Source organism: Microcebus murinus, chromosome 10 (genome assembly GCF_040939455.1).
Source record: "Microcebus murinus isolate Inina chromosome 10, M.murinus_Inina_mat1.0, whole genome shotgun sequence".
Classification (NCBI taxonomy): Eukaryota; Metazoa; Chordata; class Mammalia; order Primates; family Cheirogaleidae; genus Microcebus; species Microcebus murinus.
In genome coordinates, this window is record NC_134113.1 from 102737008 (window position 1) to 102758164 (window position 21157).

The 21157-nt window shown below is 62.7% G+C and overlaps 5 pseudogenes; all 5 read left to right on the top strand.

Moving 5' to 3' along the window:
• Positions 1-2347: 2347 nt before the first annotated feature.
• LOC142873668 (uncharacterized) lies at positions 2348-2466 on the top strand (annotated as a pseudogene).
• A 3822-nt stretch (positions 2467-6288) lies between these two features.
• Positions 6289-6407, top strand: LOC142873679 (uncharacterized; annotated as a pseudogene).
• Positions 6408-10237: 3830 nt separating this feature from the next.
• LOC142873458 (uncharacterized) lies at positions 10238-10356 on the top strand (annotated as a pseudogene).
• A 3808-nt stretch (positions 10357-14164) lies between these two features.
• LOC142873459 (uncharacterized) lies at positions 14165-14283 on the top strand (annotated as a pseudogene).
• Positions 14284-18127: 3844 nt separating this feature from the next.
• On the top strand, positions 18128-18246 carry LOC142873460 (uncharacterized; annotated as a pseudogene).
• Positions 18247-21157: the final 2911 nt, after the last annotated feature.

Sequence of the window (21157 nt, forward strand, 5' to 3'; positions counted from 1 at the left end):
GTCACCGTCCTCTGCCCCTGCCTGACACGCTCCTCCCCGCCCGGGCCGTCACCGTCCTCGGCCCCTGCCTGACGGGGCTCCTCCGTCGCCTGGGCCTTCCAAGGGCTTGGTGTGGACGCTGGTTCCAGGACGCCCTCCCAGGAACCCGGTAGCAGGGCGGCCGCAGCGTCTCGCGCAACCCAACCGTCCGCCGGCTGGCCGCCGTCGCTAAGTGGCCTGCGGGGGACGTGCTCCCGCTGTGCCGTGGGGGCCCAGCCTGGTGTCTTCTCTGAGGCCCCGCGGCTGCCGCTCCCCGCAAGGGGATAGCCGCGGAGGTGGGGACCGCCTCCTCATGGGGACCTATACCCAGCTCTCCACGTCGGATTCCGGGGCTCTCTGTCCTGCCAGAAGGCCCAGCTGGCCTGCGGGTCCTTAGAGTGGCAAAAACATCCGAAAACTGAGATTGAGGGTCCGGTGGGTGTCTGCACTTTTGTGCTGGGCACCCCAGGGAGGCCCGGGGGCTGGCTGGACAACGCGGTCTGCTGGGCTGGGGGGGGGGTTTGGAGGAGCAACTGATGCCCTTTGCACTTTGGGTAGCAAGTGTCTGAGGTGTCTCTGGGCCCTGTGCCATGTGGGGGCGGGGGCGGGGTGGGAGGAGGAGGAGGAGGAGGAGGAGGAGGTGGGAAGGGCCGTGGCCTGCAGTCGTGTTCCCCGGGGTGGCACAGCATGTGGCTTCTTCCACAGGCTGCTTGGCCTGGGCTCCCTGCACCTGGGCCTTTGGAGGACTGGCCCTGTGCTTGCCAACACTTCCTGCAGGGACCCAGAGCTGGGAGGTTGCATCTCTCAGCCCTGGGTCGGGCAGAGCCCCAGCGGGCCATGCCCACAACCTCTCTCAGCAGGGGTCCCCCAGAAGGCTCCTTTGGGACCAGGATTCTCTTGCGGGTGACTCTTTAAGGTCTGGCCCCTGGATGGAGGGGCACCAGGAGTAGAGGAGCAGGAAGGGGAAGGGGGTGGCCATGCGAGGGGACACTTTCAGGCCAAGTCCCAGCTTCAGTCTGATCCTCCTGGGAACCCCGGGGTGGACATCACACCTCCTGGTTGCCCCGCTCTGAGACAAGGAGCCGGGCTTCGCATTCCCACAGCAGCCAGTCGTGGGCTGAGGACACCTGGGGCGTTGGGAACTCCCTGGTTTCTCCTTGGTTTAACATCTGGAGCTGCTTGTGAATTGTGCCGCCACACACACCCGAGTGCAGGTGTCTTCTGCACAGACTGCGGGCCTCGCTCTTCTGAATGCCGCTAGCTCGCGACCCACCCACGGGTGAACCTGGTCAGGGTACTTTCTCTCAGGGGCAGACTCTGATCCGGGCGGGCTACCGGTGTCTCTGTTTGCTCCTTTCTTTCTTCCACTTCGGGAAAGGCTTCCTTACTGAGTGTGGAAATCTCCTATGCCTTTCCTCGCCTATTCTGTCAGCTCTAAAATTCTCTTTCAGTTGCCACCCTCACAGATGGATTAGGAAACTCTTTGCGGTGCACTCATTAGTGAAATGACCTCAATGACGCTGGAATCCAATATCAAATCGCCGATTTTTAGCGAGTCCACACGCCAGGGTGGTTGGGGTCCAATGCAGCCCCGGCCAGGCCCAGGCCCCTTGGACTGGGCCACAGGAGGACACAGAGGAGGGTCCCGGCCCCCACGGTAGCGGTGCCGGCAGTTCTCCAAGGGCTTGGGTGTTTTCCAGAGGGAGGAGATGGAGGGGACTGATTTCTTCAGCGCCCCACAAACCACGCCACCCCACCCCACCCATGGGACACATCCCCCGAGAGAGAGAGAGAGACGCCCCATACACTGGCTCCCCTCCCCCGTGCGCTGTGCCCCAGCCCTGGCCCGGGAGAATAGGCGGCCGCCGGGCCACAGGGTGGGGGGCGCAGCTGAAAGGGGTTGTGGGGGAGGGCCGCCCCTGGCTGGGGTCAAAGGGCGAGCGCCCCTCCCCTCCCGCCCGTGCGCAGTGAGCGGCCCAGGCGCGCTGGGGGTGGGGGGCGGGGAGGTGAAGGAGGCCAGGCAAGGAGAGGAGGGGGGCTTGAAGGTCTCCACCTTGGCGGGTCCAGCCGTGGAGGCGCATCTTGTGTGAGTGTGAGTGTGAGTGAGTGAGTGAGTGTGAGTGTGAGTGTGTGTGTATACAGAGACAGCCCCCAACCCCGGCCCGCCGCTCCCTGCCCGCCCCGCCTGTCACCCCCGTCCCTCGGAGCCCGCGGGACCCGGCCGGCGAACTCAACAGGCCCGACCCGGCGCGGGGCCTGGGGCGGGAGGAGGCGGCGGGGAAGCGCAGAGAGGCTCGGCTTCTTGAGCGGGGCAGGGGCGCCCTCCGCCGTCCACGGCCACACCACCCCGAACGCGCCCGATCCCGTCTGGTCTCGGAAGCTAAGCAGGGTCGGGCCTGGTTAGAACTTGGATGGGAGACCGCCCGGGAATACCGGGTGCCGTAGGCTTCTTCTTTTTTTTTTTGCCTCTGGTTCTGTCGCGTTTCTGGGAGTGCGGGGGCGGCCCGGGGTGGGGGTGACCCCCACCCTCGGCGCCCGCCGCGGTGCCTGGCGCCCCAGCCCGCACAGTGGGGCCTCCTCTTGTCCCGAGCCGTGACACCGCCGCCACGCGGCAGCATGCGTGGCTTCTGGACAGTCAGGTCTCAGACCAAAGGTCTGCTCTGTGGGAGCCGACACGCTGGAGGAAACCTTGAGAGTCTGAGAGGGGAGGGAGTTCCAGAAGAAGGCCAGGATGTCATTTTGAGGGAGTATGTGACCAGAACTCCTCCCGTTGCTTTTGGGGTTCTATGGGCTACACGTAGGAATCTTTGGTGGTGGCACCTGATGTTCGGGGATCCGGAGTCACACCCAGACCTGCTCCACAGGCCTCCTTTTACTTTTCTCTTCGGATTCATTTTTTTTTTTTTTTTTTGAGACAGAGTCTCGGTTTGTTGCCCAGGCTAGAGTGAGTGCCGTGGCGTCAGCCCAGCTCACAGCAACTTCAAACTCCTGGGCTCGAGTGATCCTTCTGCCTCAGCCTCCCGGGTAGCTGGGACTGCAGGCATGCGCCACCATGCCCCGCTAATTTTTTATATATATATCAGTTGGCCAATTAATTTCTTTCTATTTATAGTAGAGACGGGGTCTCGCTCTTGCTCAGGCTGGTTTTGAACTCCTGACCTTGAGCAATCCGCCCGCCTCGGCCTCCCAAGAGCTAGGATTACAGGCGTGAGCCACAGCGCCCGGCCGGATTCATTATTTTTAAAAAGTGTCTCTTATCTCTATTATTGCATTTTCTTTTCTCTCTCTTTTCAAGCAGATGATGGGAGTCCAAGTATTAAGGTGACATGTGTTGCCCGTGCCCCCCTCCCCCCCCCGTGCTCTTATTCATTTACCTCTCATGTTGTTCCAGCATATTGTGGGGGCACCAATGTTAAGGTCGGGTGCGTTGCCCTCTCCCAGCCTCCCCCCTCGGGTCAGAGCTTCAAGTGCGCCCATCCCCCAGTCGGTGCGTACCCACCCCATTCCTAATGGATGTGTATGCCCATCCCCTCCCCCCACCCGCCCGACACCCACCCGAAGAAGGTGATTCCTCTGTGTCCACTTAGGTGTCCATCGGTTCGTACCCATTTGCTGGTGAGCGCGAGCACGTGGTGCTCGTGTGTCCATTCTTGGGATACCTGGCTTACTGGAACGGGTTCCAGCTCTGGCCAGGAGAACCACGAGAGGTGCCCCCTCACCGCTGCTCCTCACAGCCGAATAGCACTCCGTGGTGTCCACGCGCCACATTTTATTTACCCACTCGTGGGTCGATGGGCACTCGGGTGGCTTCCAGGTCTTTGCGATTGTGACTCGTGCCCTGACACTAACCCTAACCCTTACCCAGCCCGTCTCCTCCACGGCCCCTGCCTGACTGACTCCTTCCCGCCCGGCCTATCACCTGTCACCGTCCTCTGCCCCTGCCTGACACGCTCCTCCCCGCCCGGGCCGTCACCGTCCTCGGCCCCTGCCTGACGGGGCTCCTCCGTCGCCTGGGCCTTCCAAGGGCTTGGTGTGGACGCTGGTTCCAGGACGCCCTCCCAGGAACCCGGTAGCAGGGCGGCCGCAGCGTCTCGCGCAACCCAACCGTCCGCCGGCTGGCCGCCGTCGCTAAGTGGCCTGCGGGGGACGTGCTCCCGCTGTGCCGTGGGGGCCCAGCCTGGTGTCTTCTCTGAGGCCCCGCGGCTGCCGCTCCCCGCAAGGGGATAGCCGCGGAGGTGGGGACCGCCTCCTCATGGGGACCTATACCCAGCTCTCCACGTCGGATTCCGGGGCTCTCTGTCCTGCCAGAAGGCCCAGCTGGCCTGCGGGTCCTTAGAGTGGCAAAAACATCCGAAAACTGAGATTGAGGGTCCGGTGGGTGTCTGCACTTTTGTGCTGGGCACCCCAGGGAGGCCCGGGGGCTGGCTGGACAACGCGGTCTGCTGGGCTGGGGGGGGGGTTTGGAGGAGCAACTGATGCCCTTTGCACTTTGGGTAGCAAGTGTCTGAGGTGTCTCTGGGCCCTGTGCCATGTGGGGGCGGGGGCGGGGTGGGAGGAGGAGGAGGAGGAGGAGGAGGAGGTGGGAAGGGCCGTGGCCTGCAGTCGTGTTCCCCGGGGTGGCACAGCATGTGGCTTCTTCCACAGGCTGCTTGGCCTGGGCTCCCTGCACCTGGGCCTTTGGAGGACTGGCCCTGTGCTTGCCAACACTTCCTGCAGGGACCCAGAGCTGGGAGGTTGCATCTCTCAGCCCTGGGTCGGGCAGAGCCCCAGCGGGCCATGCCCACAACCTCTCTCAGCAGGGGTCCCCCAGAAGGCTCCTTTGGGACCAGGATTCTCTTGCGGGTGACTCTTTAAGGTCTGGCCCCTGGATGGAGGGGCACCAGGAGTAGAGGAGCAGGAAGGGGAAGGGGGTGGCCATGCGAGGCGACACTTTCAGGCCAAGTCCCAGCTTCAGTCTGATCCTCCTGGGAACCCCGGGGTGGACATCACACCTCCTGGTTGCCCCGCTCTGAGACAAGGAGCCGGGCTTCGCATTCCCACAGCAGCCAGTCGTGGGCTGAGGACACCTGGGGCGTTGGGAACTCCCTGGTTTCTCCTTGGTTTAACATCTGGAGCTGCTTGTGAATTGTGCCGCCACACACACCCGAGTGCAGGTGTCTTCTGCACAGACTGCGGGCCTCGCTCTTCTGAATGCCGCTAGCTCGCGACCCACCCACGGGTGAACCTGGTCAGGGTACTTTCTCTCAGGGGCAGACTCTGATCCGGGCGGGCTACCGGTGTCTCTGTTTGCTCCTTTCTTTCTTCCACTTCGGGAAAGGCTTCCTTACTGGGTGTGGAAATCTCCTATGCCTTTCCTCGCCTATTCTGTCAGCTCTAAAATTCTCTTTCAGTTGCCACCCTCACAGATGGATTAGGAAACTCTTTGCGGTGCACTCATTAGTGAAATGACCTCAATGACGCTGGAATCCAATATCAAATCGCCGATTTTTAGCGAGTCCACACGCCAGGGTGGTTGGGGTCCAATGCAGCCCCGGCCAGGCCCAGGCCCCTTGGACTGGGCCACAGGAGGACACAGAGGAGGGTCCCGGCCCCCACGGTAGCGGTGCCGGCAGTTCTCCAAGGGCTTGGGTGTTTTCCAGAGGGAGGAGATGGAGGGGACTGATTTCTTCAGCGCCCCACAAACCACGCCACCCCACCCCACCCATGGGACACATCCCCCGAGAGAGAGAGAGAGAGACGCCCCATACACTGGCTCCCCTCCCCCGTGCGCTGTGCCCCAGCCCTGGCCCGGGAGAATAGGCGGCCGCCGGGCCACAGGGTGGGGGGCGCAGCTGAAAGGGGTTGTGGGGGAGGGCCGCCCCTGGCTGGGGTCAAAGGGCGAGCGCCCCGCCCCTCCCGCCCGTGCGCAGTGAGCGGCCCAGGCGCGCTGGGGGTGGGGGGCGGGGAGGTGAAGGAGGCCAGGCAAGGAGAGGAGGGGGGCTTGAAGGTCTCCACCTTGGCGGGTCCAGCCGTGGAGGCGCATCTTGTGTGAGTGTGAGTGTGAGTGAGTGAGTGAGTGTGAGTGTGAGTGTGTGTGTATACAGAGACAGCCCCCAACCCCAGCCCGCCGCTCCCTGCCCGCCCCGCTTGTCACCCCCGTCCCTCGGAGCCCGCGGGACCCGGCCGGCGAACTCAACAGGCCCGACCCGGCGCGGGGCCTGGGGCGGGAGGAGGCGGCGGGGAAGCGCAGAGAGGCTCGGCTTCTTGAGCGGGGCAGGGGCGCCATCCGCCGTCCACGGCCACACCACCCCGAACGCGCCCGATCCCGTCTGGTCTCGGAAGCTAAGCAGGGTCGGGCCTGGTTAGAACTTGGATGGGAGACCGCCCGGGAATACCGGGTGCCGTAGGCTTCTTCTTTTTTTTTTTGCCTCTGGTTCTGTCGCGTTTCTGGGAGTGCGGGGGCGGACCGGGGTGGGGGTGACCCCCACCCTCGGCGCCCGCCGCGGTGCCTGGCGCCCCAGCCCGCACAGTGGGGCCTCCTCTTGTCCCGAGCCGTGACACCGCCGCCACGCGGCAGCATGCGTGGCTTCTGGACAGTCAGGTCTCAGACCAAAGGTCTGCTCTGTGGGAGCCGACACGCTGGAGGAAACCTTGAGAGTCTGAGAGGGGAGGGAGTTCCAGAAGAAGGCCAGGATGTCATTTTGAGGGAGTATGTGACCAGAACTCCTCCCGTTGCTTTTGGGGTTCTATGGGCTACACGTAGGAATCTTTGGTGGTGGCACCTGATGTTCGGGGATCCGGAGTCACACCCAGACCTGCTCCACAGGCCTCCTTTTACTTTTCTCTTCGGATTCATTTTTTTTTTTTTTTTTTTTTTTTTTTTGAGACAGAGTCTCGGTTTGTTGCCCAGGCTAGAGTGAGTGCCGTGGCGTCAGCCCAGCTCACAGCAACTTCAAACTCCTGGGCTCGAGTGATCCTTCTGCCTCAGCCTCCCGGGTAGCTGGGACTGCAGGCATGCGCCACCATGCCCCGCTAATTTTTTATATATATATCAGTTGGCCAATTAATTTCTTTCTATTTATAGTAGAGACGGGGTCTCGCTCTTGCTCAGGCTGGTTTTGAACTCCTGACCTTGAGCAATCCGCCCGCCTCGGCCTCCCAAGAGCTAGGATTACAGGCGTGAGCCACAGCGCCCGGCCGGATTCATTATTTTGAAAAAGTGTCTCTTATCTCTATTATTGCATTTTCTTTTCTCTCTCTTTTCAAGCAGATGATGGGAGTCCAAGTATTAAGGTGACATGTGTTGCCCGTGCCCCCCTCCCCCCCCCCGTGCTCTTATTCATTTACCTCTCATGTTGTTCCAGCATATTGTGGGGGCACCAATGTTAAGGTCGGGTGCGTTGCCCTCTCCCAGCCTCCCCCCTCGGGTCAGAGCTTCAAGTGCGCCCATCCCCCAGTCGGTGCGTACCCACCCCATTCCTAATGGATGTGTATGCCCATCCCCTCCCCCCACCCGCCCGACACCCACCCGAAGAAGGTGATTCCTCTGTGTCCACTTAGGTGTCCATCGGTTCGTACCCATTTGCTGGTGAGCGCGAGCACGTGGTGCTCGTGTGTCCATTCTTGGGATACCTGGCTTACTGGAACGGGTTCCAGCTCTGGCCAGGAGAACCACGAGAGGTGCCCCCTCACCGCTGCTCCTCACAGCCGAATAGCACTCCGTGGTGTCCACGCGCCACATTTTATTTACCCACTCGTGGGTCGATGGGCACTCGGGTGGCTTCCAGGTCTTTGCGATTGTGACTTGTGCCCTGACACTAACCCTAAACCTTACCCAGCCCGTCTCCTCCACGGCCCCTGCCTGACTGACTCCTTCCCGCCCGGCCTATCACCTGTCACCGTCCTCTGCCCCTGCCTGACACGCTCCTCCCCGCCCGGGCCGTCACCGTCCTCGGCCCCTGCCTGACGGGGCTCCTCCGTCGCCTGGGCCTTCCAAGGGCTTGGTGTGGACGCTGGTTCCAGGACGCCCTCCCAGGAACCCGGTAGCAGGGCGGCCGCAGCGTCTCGCGCAACCCAACCGTCCGCCGGCTGGCCGCCGTCGCTAAGTGGCCTGCGGGGGACGTGCTCCCGCTGTGCCGTGGGGGCCCAGCCTGGTGTCTTCTCTGAGGCCCCGCGGCTGCCGCTCCCCGCAAGGGGATAGCCGCGGAGGTGGGGACCGCCTCCTCATGGGGACCTATACCCACCTCTCCACGTCGGATTCCGGGGCTCTCTGTCCTGCCAGAAGGCCCAGCTGGCCTGCGGGTCCTTAGAGTGGCAAAAACATCCGAAAACTGAGATTGAGGGTCCGGTGGGTGTCTGCACTTTTGTGCTGGGCACCCCAGGGAGGCCCGGGGGCTGGCTGGACAACGCGGTCTGCTGGGCTGGGGGGGGGTTTGGAGGAGCAACTGATGCCCTTTGCACTTTGGGTAGCAAGTGTCTGAGGTGTCTCTGGGCCCTGTGCCATGTGGGGGCGGGGGCGGGGTGGGAGGAGGAGGAGGAGGAGGAGGAGGAGGTGGGAAGGGCCGTGGCCTGCAGTCGTGTTCCCCGGGGTGGCACAGCATGTGGCTTCTTCCACAGGCTGCTTGGCCTGGGCTCCCTGCACCTGGGCCTTTGGAGGACTGGCCCTGTGCTTGCCAACACTTCCTGCAGGGACCCAGAGCTGGGAGGTTGCATCTCTCAGCCCTGGGTCGGGCAGAGCCCCAGCGGGCCATGCCCACAACCTCTCTCAGCAGGGGTCCCCCAGAAGGCTCCTTTGGGACCAGGATTCTCTTGCGGGTGACTCTTTAAGGTCTGGCCCCTGGATGGAGGGGCACCAGGAGTAGAGGAGCAGGAAGGGGAAGGGGGTGGCCATGCGAGGGGACACTTTCAGGCCAAGTCCCAGCTTCAGTCTGATCCTCCTGGGAACCCCGGGGTGGACATCACACCTCCTGGTTGCCCCGCTCTGAGACAAGGAGCCGGGCTTCGCATTCCCACAGCAGCCAGTCGTGGGCTGAGGACACCTGGGGCGTTGGGAACTCCCTGGTTTCTCCTTGGTTTAACATCTGGAGCTGCTTGTGAATTGTGCCGCCACACACACCCGAGTGCAGGTGTCTTCTGCACAGACTGCGGGCCTCGCTCTTCTGAATGCCGCTAGCTCGCGACCCACCCACGGGTGAACCTGGTCAGGGTACTTTCTCTCAGGGGCAGACTCTGATCCGGGCGGGCTACCGGTGTCTCTGTTTGCTCCTTTCTTTCTTCCACTTCGGGAAAGGCTTCCTTACTGGGTGTGGAAATCTCCTATGCCTTTCCTCGCCTATTCTGTCAGCTCTAAAATTCTCTTTCAGTTGCCACCCTCACAGATGGATTAGGAAACTCTTTGCGGTGCACTCATTAGTGAAATGACCTCAATGACGCTGGAATCCAATATCAAATCGCCGATTTTTAGCGAGTCCACACGCCAGGGTGGTTGGGGTCCAATGCAGCCCCGGCCAGGCCCAGGCCCCTTGGACTGGGCCACAGGAGGACACAGAGGAGGGTCCCGGCCCCCACGGTAGCGGTGCCGGCAGTTCTCCAAGGGCTTGGGTGTTTTCCAGAGGGAGGAGATGGAGGGGACTGATTTCTTCAGCGCCCCACAAACCACGCCACCCCACCCCACCCATGGGACACATCCCCCGAGAGAGAGAGAGAGACGCCCCATACACTGGCTCCCCTCCCCCGTGCGCTGTGCCCCAGCCCTGGCCCGGGAGAATAGGCGGCCGCCGGGCCACAGGGTGGGGGGCGCAGCTGAAAGGGGTTGTGGGGGAGGGCCGCCCCTGGCTGGGGTCAAAGGGCGAGCGCCCCGCCCCTCCCGCCCGTGCGCAGTCAGCGGCCCCGGCGCGCTGGGGGTGGGGGGCGGGGAGGTGAAGGAGGCCAGGCAAGGAGAGGAGGGGGGCTTGAAGGTCTCCACCTTGGCGGGTCCAGCCGTGGAGGCGCATCTTGTGTGAGTGTGAGTGTGAGTGAGTGAGTGAGTGTGAGTGTGAGTGTGTGTGTATACAGAGACAGCCCCCAACCCCGGCCCGCCGCTCCCTGCCCGCCCCGCCTGTCACCCCCGTCCCTCGGAGCCCGCGGGACCCGGCCGGCGAACTCAACAGGCCCGGCCCGGCGCGGGGCCTGGGGCGGGAGGAGGCGGCGGGGAAGCGCAGAGACGCTCGGCTTCTTGAGCGGGGCAGGGGCGCCCTCCGCCGTCCACGGCCACACCACCCCGAACGCGCCCGATCCCGTCTGGTCTCGGAAGCTAAGCAGGGTCGGGCCTGGTTAGAACTTGGATGGGAGACCGCCCGGGAATACCGGGTGCCGTAGGCTTCTTCTTTTTTTTTTGCCTCTGGTTCTGTCGCGTTTCTGGGAGTGCGGGGGCGGCCCGGGGTGGGGGTGACCCCCACCCTCGGCGCCCGCCGCGGTGCCTGGCGCCCCAGCCCGCACCGTGGGGCCTCCTCTTGTCCCGAGCCGTGACACCGCCGCCACGCGGCAGCATGCGTGGCTTCTGGACAGTCAGGTCTCAGACCAAAGGTCTGCTCTGTGGGAGCCGACACGCTGGAGGAAACCTTGAGAGTCTGAGAGGGGAGGGAGTTCCAGAAGAAGGCCAGGATGTCATTTTGAGGGAGTATGTGACCAGAACTCCTCCCGTTGCTTTTGGGGTTCTATGGGCTACACGTAGGAATCTTTGGTGGTGGCACCTGATGTTCGGGGATCCGGAGTCACACCCAGACCTGCTCCACAGGCCTCCTTTTACTTTTCTCTTCGGATTCATTTTTTTTTTTTTTTTTTGAGACAGAGTCTCGGTTTGTTGCCCAGGCTAGAGTGAGTGCCGTGGCGTCAGCCCAGCTCACAGCAACTTCAAACTCCTGGGCTCGAGTGATCCTTCTGCCTCAGCCTCCCGGGTAGCTGGGACTGCAGGCATGCGCCACCATGCCCCGCTAATTTTTTATATATATATGAGTTGGCCAATTAATTTCTTTCTATTTATAGTAGAGACGGGGTCTCGCTCTTGCTCAGGCTGGTTTTGAACTCCTGACCTTGAGCAATCCGCCCGCCTCGGCCTCCCAAGAGCTAGGATTACAGGCTGAGCCACAGCGCCCGGCCGGATTCATTATTTTTAAAAAGTGTCTCTTATCTCTATTATTGCATTTTCTTTTCTCTCTCTTTTCAAGCAGATGATGGGAGTCCAAGTATTAAGGTGACATGTGTTGCCCGTGCCCCCCTCCCCCCCCGTGCTCTTATTCATTTACCTCTCATGTTGTTCCAGCATATTGTGGGGGCACCAATGTTAAGGTCGGGTGCGTTGCCCTCTCCCAGCCTCCCCCCTCGGGTCAGAGCTTCAAGTGCGCCCATCCCCCAGTCGGTGCGTACCCACCCCATTCCTAATGGATGTGTATGCCCATCCCCTCCCCCCACCCGCCCGACACCCACCCGAAGAAGGTGATTCCTCTGTGTCCACTTAGGTGTCCATCGGTTCGTACCCATTTGCTGGTGAGCGCGAGCACGTGGTGCTCGTGTGTCCATTCTTGGGATACCTGGCTTACTGGAACGGGTTCCAGCTCTGGCCAGGAGAACCACGAGAGGTGCCCCCTCACCGCTGCTCCTCACAGCCGAATAGCACTCCGTGGTGTCCACGCGCCACATTTTATTTACCCACTCGTGGGTCGATGGGCACTCGGGTGGCTTCCAGGTCTTTGCGATTGTGACTTGTGCCCTGACACTAACCCTAAACCTTACCCAGCCCGTCTCCTCCACGGCCCCTGCCTGACTGACTCCTTCCCGCCCGGCCTATCACCTGTCACCGTCCTCTGCCCCTGCCTGACACGCTCCTCCCCGCCCGGGCCGTCACCGTCCTCGGCCCCTGCCTGACGGGGCTCCTCCGTCGCCTGGGCCTTCCAAGGGCTTGGTGTGGACGCTGGTTCCAGGACGCCCTCCCAGGAACCCGGTAGCAGGGCGGCCGCAGCGTCTCGCGCAACCCAACCGTCCGCCGGCTGGCCGCCGTCGCTAAGTGGCCTGCGGGGGACGTGCTCCCGCTGTGCCGTGGGGGCCCAGCCTGGTGTCTTCTCTGAGGCCCCGCGGCTGCCGCTCCCCGCAAGGGGATAGCTGGGGAGGTGGGGACCGCCTCCTCATGGGGACCTATACCCACCTCTCCACGTCGGATTCCGGGGCTCTCTGACCTGCCAGAAGGCCCAGCTGGCCTGCGGGTCCTTAGAGTGGCAAAAACATCCGAAAACTGAGATTGAGGGTCCGGTGGGTGTCTGCACTTTTGTGCTGGGCATCCCAGGGAGGCCCGGGGGCTGGCTGGACAACGCGGTCTGCTGGGCTGGGGGGGGGTTTGGAGGAGCAACTGATGTCCTTTGCACTTTGGGTAGCAAGTGTCTGAGGTGTCTCTGGGCCCTGTGCCATGTGGGGGCGGGGGCGGGGTGGGAGGAGGAGGAGGAGGAGGAGGAGGAGGAGGTGGGAAGGGCCGTGGCCTGCAGTCGTGTTCCCCGGGGTGGCACAGCATGTGGCTTCTTCCACAGGCTGCTTGGCCTGGGCTCCCTGCACCTGGGCCTTTGGAGGACTGGCCCTGTGCTTGCCAACACTTCCTGCAGGGACCCAGAGCTGGGAGGTTGCATCTCTCAGCCCTGGGTCGGGCAGAGCCCCAGCGGGCCATGCCCACAACCTCTCTCAGCAGGGGTCCCCCAGAAGGCTCCTTTGGGACCAGGATTCTCTTGTGGGTGACTCTTTAAGGTCTGGCCCCTGGATGGAGGGGCACCAGGAGTAGAGGAGCAGGAAGGGGAAGGGGGTGGCCATGCGAGGGGACACTTTCAGGCCAAGTCCCAGCTTCAGTCTGATCCTCCTGGGAACCCCGGGGTGGACATCACACCTCCTGGTTGCCCCGCTCTGAGACAAGGAGCCGGGCTTCGCATTCCCACAGCAGCCAGTCGTGGGCTGAGGACACCTGGGGCGTTGGGAACTCCCTGGTTTCTCCTTGGTTTAACATCTGGAGCTGCTTGTGAATTGTGCCGCCACACACACCCGAGTGCAGGTGTCTTCTGCACAGACTGCGGGCCTCGCTCTTCTGAATGCCGCTAGCTCGCGACCCACCCACGGGTGAACCTGGTCAGGGTACTTTCTCTCAGGGGCAGACTCTGATCCGGGCGGGCTACCGGTGTCTCTGTTTGCTCCTTTCTTTCTTCCACTTCGGGAAAGGCTTCCTTACTGGGTGTGGAAATCTCCTATGCCTTTCCTCGCCTATTCTGTCAGCTCTAAAATTCTCTTTCAGTTGCCACCCTCACAGATGGATTAGGAAACTCTTTGCGGTGCACTCATTAGTGAAATGACCTCAATGACGCTGGAATCCAATATCAAATCGCCGATTTTTAGCGAGTCCACACGCCAGGGTGGTTGGGGTCCAATGCAGCCCCGGCCAGGCCCAGGCCCCTTGGACTGGGCCACAGGAGGACACAGAGGAGGGTCCCGGCCCCCACGGTAGCGGTGCGGGCAGTTCTCCAAGGGCTTGGGTGTTTTCCAGAGGGAGGAGATGGAGGGGACTGATTTCTTCAGCGCCCCACAAACCACGCCACCCCACCCCACCCCACCCATGGGACACATCCCCCGAGAGAGAGAGAGAGAGAGAGAGAGAGAGACGCCCCATACACTGGCTCCCCTCCCCCGTGCGCTGTGCCCCAGCCCTGGCCCGGGAGAATAGGCGGCCGCCGGGCCACAGGGTGGGGGGCGCAGCTGAAAGGGGTTGTGGGGGAGGGCCGCCCCTGGCTGGGGTCAAAGGGCGAGCGCCCCGCCCCTCCCGCCCGTGCGAAGTCAGCGGCCCAGGCGCGCTGGGGGTGGGGGGCGGGGAGGTGAAGGAGGCCAGGCAAGGAGAGGAGGGGGGCTTGAAGGTCTCCACCTTGGCGGGTCCAGCCGTGGAGGCGCATCTTGTGTGAGTGTGAGTGTGTGTGTATACAGAGACAGCCCCCAACCCCGGCCCGCCGCTCCCTGCCCGCCCCGCCTGTCACCCCCGTCCCTCGGAGCCCGCGGGACCCGGCCGGCGAACTCAACAGGCCCGACCCGGCGCGGGGCCTGGGGCGGGAGGAGGCGGCGGGGAAGCGCAGAGAGGCTCGGCTTCTTGAGCGGGGCAGGGGCGCCCTCCGCCGTCCACGGCCACACCACCCCGAACGCGCCCGATCCCGTCTGGTCTCGGAAGCTAAGCAGGGTCGGGCCTGGTTAGAACTTGGATGGGAGACCGCCCGGGAATACCGGGTGCCGTAGGCTTCTTCTTTTTTTTTTTGCCTCTGGTTCTGTCGCGTTTCTGGGAGTGCGGGGGCGGCCCGGGGTGGGGGTGACCCCCACCCTCGGCGCCCGCCGCGGTGCCTGGCGCCCCAGCCCGCACCGTGGGGCCTCCTCTTGTCCCGAGCCGTGACACCGCCGCCACGCGGCAGCATGCGTGGCTTCTGGACAGTCAGGTCTCAGACCAAAGGTCTGCTCTGTGGGAGCCGACACGCTGGAGGAAACCTTGAGAGTCTGAGAGGGGAGGGAGTTCCAGAAGAAGGCCAGGATGTCATTTTGAGGGAGTATGTGACCAGAACTCCTCCCATTGCTTTTGGGGTTCTATGGGCTACACGTAGGAATCTTTGGTGGTGGCACCTGATGTTCGGGGATCCGGAGTCACACCCAGACCTGCTCCACAGGCCTCCTTTTACTTTTCTCTTCGGATTCATTTTTTTTTTTTTTTTTTTGAGACAGAGTCTCGGTTTGTTGCCCAGGCTAGAGTGAGTGCCGTGGCGTCAGCCCAGCTCACAGCAACTTCAAACTCCTGGGCTCGAGTGATCCTTCTGCCTCAGCCTCCCGGGTAGCTGGGACTGCAGGCATGCGCCACCATGCCCCGCTAATTTTTTATATATATATGAGTTGGCCAATTAATTTCTTTCTATTTATAGTAGAGACGGGGTCTCGCTCTTGCTCAGGCTGGTTTTGAACTCCTGACCTTGAGCAATCCGCCCGCCTCGGCCTCCCAAGAGCTAGGATTACAGGCTGAGCCACAGCGCCCGGCCGGATTCATTATTTTTAAAAAGTGTCTCTTATCTCTATTATTGCATTTTCTTTTCTCTCTCTTTTCAAGCAGATGATGGGAGTCCAAGTATTAAGGTGACATGTGTTGCCCGTGCCCCCCTCCCCCCCCCGTGCTCTTATTCATTTACCTCTCATGTTGTTCCAGCATATTGTGGGGGCACCAATGTTAAGGTCGGGTGCGTTGCCCTCTCCCAGCCTCCCCCCTCGGGTCAGAGCTTCAAGTGCGCCCATCCCCCAGTCGGTGCGTACCCACCCCATTCCTAATGGATGTGTATGCCCATCCCCTCCCCCCACCCGCCCGACACCCACCCGAAGAAGGTGATTCCTCTGTGTCCACTTAGGTGTCCATCGGTTCGTACCCATTTGCTGGTGAGCGCGAGCACGTGGTGCTCGTGTGTCCATTCTTGGGATACCTGGCTTACTGGAACGGGTTCCAGCTCTGGCCAGGAGAACCACGAGAGGTGCCCCCTCACCGCTGCTCCTCACAGCCGAATAGCACTCCGTGGTGTCCACGCGCCACATTTTATTTACCCACTCGTGGGTCGATGGGCACTCGGGTGGCTTCCAGGTCTTTGCGATTGTGACTTGTGCCCTGACACTAACCCTAAACCTTACCCAGCCCGTCTCCTCCACGGCCCCTGCCTGACTGACTCCTTCCCGCCCGGCCTATCACCTGTCACCGTCCTCTGCCCCTGCCTGACACGCTCCTCCCCGCCCGGGCCGTCACCGTCCTCGGCCCCTGCCTGACGGGGCTCCTCCGTCGCCTGGGCCTTCCAAGGGCTTGGTGTGGACGCTGGTTCCAGGACGCCCTCCCAGGAACCCGGTAGCAGGGCGGCCGCAGCGTCTCGCGCAACCCAACCGTCCGCCGGCTGGCCGCCGTCGCTAAGTGGCCTGCGGGGGACGTGCTCCCGCTGTGCCGTGGGGGCCCAGCCTGGTGTCTTCTCTGAGGCCCCGCGGCTGCCGCTCCCCGCAAGGGGATAGCCGCGGAGGTGGGGACCGCCTCCTCATGGGGATGTATACCCAGCTCTCCACGTCGGATTCCGGGGCTCTCTGTCCTGCCAGAAGGCCCAGCTGGCCTGCGGATCCTTAGAGTGGCAAAAACATCCGAAAACTGAGATTGAGGGTCCGGTGGGTGTCTGCACTTTTGTGCTGGGCACCCCAGGGAGGCCCGGGGGCTGGCTGGACAACGCGGTCTGCTGGGCTGGGGGGGGGGTTTGGAGGAGCAACTGATGCCCTTTGCACTTTGGGTAGCAAGTGTCTGAGGTGTCTCTGGGCCCTGTGCCATGTGGGGGCGGGGGCGGGGGCGGGGTGGGAGGAGGAGGAGGAGGAGGAGGAGGAGGAGGAGGAGGAGGTGGAGGAGGAGGAGGTGGGAAGGGCCGTGGCCTGCAGTCGTGTTCCCCGGGGTGGCACAGCATGTGGCTTCTTCCACAGGCTGCTTGGCCTGGGCTCCCTGCACCTGGGCCTTTGGAGGACTGGCCCTGTGCTTGCCAACACTTCCTGCAGGGACCCAGAGCTGGGAGGTTGCATCTCTCAGCCCTGGGTCGGGCAGAGCCCCAGCGGGCCATGCCCACAACCTCTCTCAGCAGGGGTCCCCCAGAAGGCTCCTTTGGGACCAGGATTCTCTTGCGGGTGACTCTTTAAGGTCTGGCCCCTGGATGGAGGGGCACCAGGAGTAGAGGAGCAGGAAGGGGAAGGGGGTGGCCATGCGAGGGGACACTTTGAGGCCAAGTCCCAGCTTCAGCCTGATCCTCCTGGGAACCCCGGGGTGGACATCACACCTCCTGGTTGCCCCGCTCTGAGACAAGGAGCCGGGCTTCGCATTCCCACAGCAGCCAGTCGTGGGCTGAGGACACCTGGGGCGTTGGGAACTCCCTGGCTTCTCCTTGGTTTAACATCTGGAGCTGCTTGTGAATTGTGCCGCCACACACACCCGAGTGCAGGTGTCTTCTGCACAGACTGCGGGCCTCGCTCTTCTGAATGCCGCTAGCTCGCGACCCACCCACGGGTGAACCTGGTCAGGGTACTTTCTCTCGGGGGCAGACTCTCATCCGGGCGGGCTACCGGTGTCTCTGTTTGCTCCTTTCTTTCTTCCATTTCGGGAAAGGCTTCCTTACTGGGTGTGGAAATCTCCTATGCCTTTCCTCGCCTATTCTGTCAGCTCTAAAATTCTCTTTCGGTTGCCACCCTCACAGATGGATTAGGAAACTCTTTGCGGTGCACTCATTAGTGAAATGACCTCAATGACGCTGGAATCCAATATCTAATCGCCGATTTTTAGCGAGTCCACACGCCAGGGTGGTTGGGGTCCAATGCAGCCCCGGCCAGGCCCAGGCCCCTTGGACTGGGCCACAGGAGGACACAGAGGAGGGTCCCGGCCCCCACGGTAGCGGTGCGGGCAGTTCTCCAAGGGCTTGGGTGTTTTCCAGAGGGAGGAGATGGAGGGGACTGATTTCTTCAGCGCCCCACAAACCACGCCACCCCACCCCACCCATGGGACACATCCCGAGAGAGAGAGAGACGCCCCATACACTGGCTCCCCTCCCCCGTGCGCTGTGCCCCAGCCCTGGCCCCGGGGAATAGGCGGCCGCCGGGCCACAGGGTGGGGGCGCAGCTGAAAGGGGTTGTGGGGGAGGGCCGCCCCTGGCTGGGGTCAAAGGGCGAGCCCCCCGCCCCTCCCGCCCGTGCGCAGTCAGCGGCCCCGGCGCGCTGGGGGTGGGGGGCGGGGAGGTGAAGGAGGCCAGGCAAGGAGAGGAGGGGGGCTTGAAGGTCTCCACCTTGGCGGGTCCAGCCGTGGAGGCGCATCTTGTGTGAGTGTGAGTGTGAGTGAGTGAGTGTGAGTGTGAGTGTGTGTGTATACAGAGACAGCCCCCAACCCCGGCCCGCCGCTCCCTGCCCGCCCCGCCTGTCACCCCCGTCCCTCGGAGCCCGCGGGACCCGGCCGGCGAACTCAACAGGCCCGGCCCGGCGCGGGGCCTGGGGCGGGAGGAGGCGGCGGGGAAGCGCAGAGAGGCTCGGCTTCTTGAGCGGGGCAGGGGCGCCCTCCGCCGTCCACGGCCACACCACCCCGAACGCGCCCGATCCCGTCTGGTCTCGGAAGCTAAGCAGGGTCGGGCCTGGTTAGAACTTGGATGGGAGACCGCCCGGGAATACCGGGTGCCGTAGGCTTCTTCTTTTTTTTTTTTGCCTCTGGTTCTGTAGCGTTTCTGGGAGTGCGGGGGCGGCCCGGGGTGGGGGTGACCCCCACCCTCAGCGCCCGCCGCGGTGCCTGGCGCCCCAGCCCGCACCGTGGGGCCTCCTCTTGTCCCGAGCCGTGACACCGCCGCCACGCGGCAGCATGCGTGGCTTCTGGACAGTCAGGTCTCAGACCTAAGGTCTGCTCTGTGGGAGCCGACACGCTGGAGGAAACCTTGAGAGTCTGAGAGGGGAGGGAGTTCCAGAAGAAGGCCAGGATGTCATTTTGAGGGAGTATGTGACCAGAACTCCTCCCGTTGCTTTTGGGGTTCTATGAGCTACACGTAGGAATCTTTGGTGGTGGCACCTGATGTTCGGGGATCCGGAGTCACACCCAGACCTGCTCCACAGGCCTCCTTTTACTTTTCTCTTCGGATTCATTTTTTTTTTTTTTTTTTTTTTGAGACAGAGTCTCGGTTTGTTGCCCAGGCTAGAGTGAGTGCCGTGGCGTCAGCCTAGCTCACAGCAACTTCAAACTCCTGGGCTCGAGTGATCCTTCTGCCTCAGCCTCCCGGGTAGCTGGGACTGCAGGCATGCGCCACCATGCCCCGCTAATTTTTTATATATATATCAGTTGGCCAATTAATTTCTTACTATTTATAGTAGAGACGGGGTCTCGCTCTTGCTCAGGCTGGTTTTGAACTCCTGACCTTGAGCAATCCGCCCGCCTCGGCCTCCCAAGTGCTAGGATTACAGGCGTGAGCCACAGCGCCCGGCCGGATTCATTATTTTTAAAAAGTGTCTCTTATCTCTATTATTGCATTTTCTTTTCTCTCTCTTTTCAAGCAGATGATGGGAGTCCAAGTATTAAGGTGACATGTGTTGCCCGTGCCCCCCTCCCCCCCCCGTGTTCTTATTCATTTACCTCTCATGTTGTTCCAGCATATTGTGGGGGCACCAATGTTAAGGTCGGGTGCGTTGCCCTCTCCCAGCCTCCCCCCTCGGGTCAGAGCTTCAAGTGCGCCCATCCCCCAGTCGGTGCGTACCCACCCCATTCCTAATGGATGTGTATGCCCATCCCCTCCCCCCACCCGCCCGACACCCACCCGAAGAAGGTGATTCCTCTGTGTCCACTTAGGTGTCCATCGGTTCGTACCCATTTGCTGGTGAGCGCGAGCACGTGGTGCTCGTGTGTCCATTCTTGGGATACTTGGCTTACTGGAACGGGTTCCAGCTCTGGCCAGGAGAACCACGAGAGGTGCCCCCTCACCGCTGCTCCTCATAGCCGAATAGCACTCCGTGGTGTCCACGCGCCACATTTTATTTACCCACTCGTGGGTCGATGGGCACTCGGGTGGCTTCCAGGTCTTTGCGATTGTGACTTGTGCCCTGACACTAACCCTAACCCTTACCCAGCCCGTCTCCTCCACGGCCCCTGCCTGACTGACTCCTTCCCGCCCGGCCTATCACCTGTCACCGTCCTCTGCCCCTGCCTGACACGCTCCTCCCCGCCCGGGCCGTCACCGTCCTCGGCCCCTGCCTGATGGGGCTCCTCCGTCGCCTGGGCCTTCCAAGGGCTTGGTGTGGACGCTGGTTCCAGGACGCCCTCCCAGGAACCCGGTAGCAGGGCGGCCGCAGCGTCTCGCGCAACCCAACCGTCCGCCGGCTGGCCGCCGTCGCTAAGTGGCCTGCGGGGGACGTGCTCCCGCTGTGCCGTGGGGGCCCAGCCTGGTGTCTTCTCTGAGGCCCCGCGGCTGCCGCTCCCCGCAAGGGGATAGCCGCGGAGGTGGGGACCGCATCCTCATGGGGACGTATACCCAGCTCTCCACGTCGGATTCCGGGGCTCTCTGTCCTGCCAGAAGGCCCAGCTGGCCTGCGGATCCTTAGAGTGGCAAAAACATCCGAAAACTGAGATTGAGGGTCCGGTGGGTGTCTGCGCTTTTGTGCTGGGCACCCCAGGGAGGCCCGGGGGCTGGCTGGACAACGCGGTCTGCTGGGCGGGGGGGGGGGTTAGAGGAGCAACTGATGCCCTTTGCACTTTGGGTAGCAAGAGTCTGAGGTGTCTCTGAGCCCTGTGCCATGTCGGGGGGGGGGGGGCGGGGGGGGAAGAGGAGGAGGAGGAGGAGGTGGGAAGGGCCGGGGCCTGCAGTCGTGTTCCCGGGGTGGCAGGGCAAGTGGCTTCTTCCACAGGCTGCTTGGCCTGGGCTCCCTGCACCTGGGCCTTTGGAGGACCGGCCCTGTGCTTGCCAACGCTTCCTGCAGGGACCCAGAGCTGGGAGGTTGCATCTCTCAGCCCTGGGTCGGGCAGAGCCCCAGCGGGCCATGCCCACAACCTCTCTCAGTACCGGTCCCCCAGAAGGCTCCTTGGGGACCAGGATTCTCTTGCGGTGACTCTTTAAGGTCTGGCCCCTGGATGGAGGGGCACCAGGAGTAGAGGAGCAGGAAGGGGAAGGGGGTGGCCATGCGAGGGGACACTTTGAGGCCAAGTCCCAGCTTCAGCCTGATCCTCCTGGGAACCCCGGGGTGTACGTCACACCTCCTGGTTGTCCCGCTCTGAGACAAGGAGCCGGGCTTCGCATTCCCACAGCAGCCAGTCGTGGGCTGAGGACACCTGGGGCGTTGGGAACTCCCTGGCTTCTCCTTGGTTTAACATCTGGAGCTGCTTGTGAATCGTGCCGCCACACACACCCGAGTGCAGGTGTCTTCCGCACAGACTGCGGGCCTCGCTCTTCTGAATGCCGCTAGCTGGCCACCCACCCACGGGTGAACCTGGTCAGGGTACTTTCTCTCAGGGGCAGACTCTTTTCCGGGCGGGCTACCGGTGTCTCTGTTTGCTCCTTTCTTTCTTCCATTTCGGGAAAGTCTTCCTTGCTGGGTGTGGAAATCTCCTATGCCTTCCCTCGCC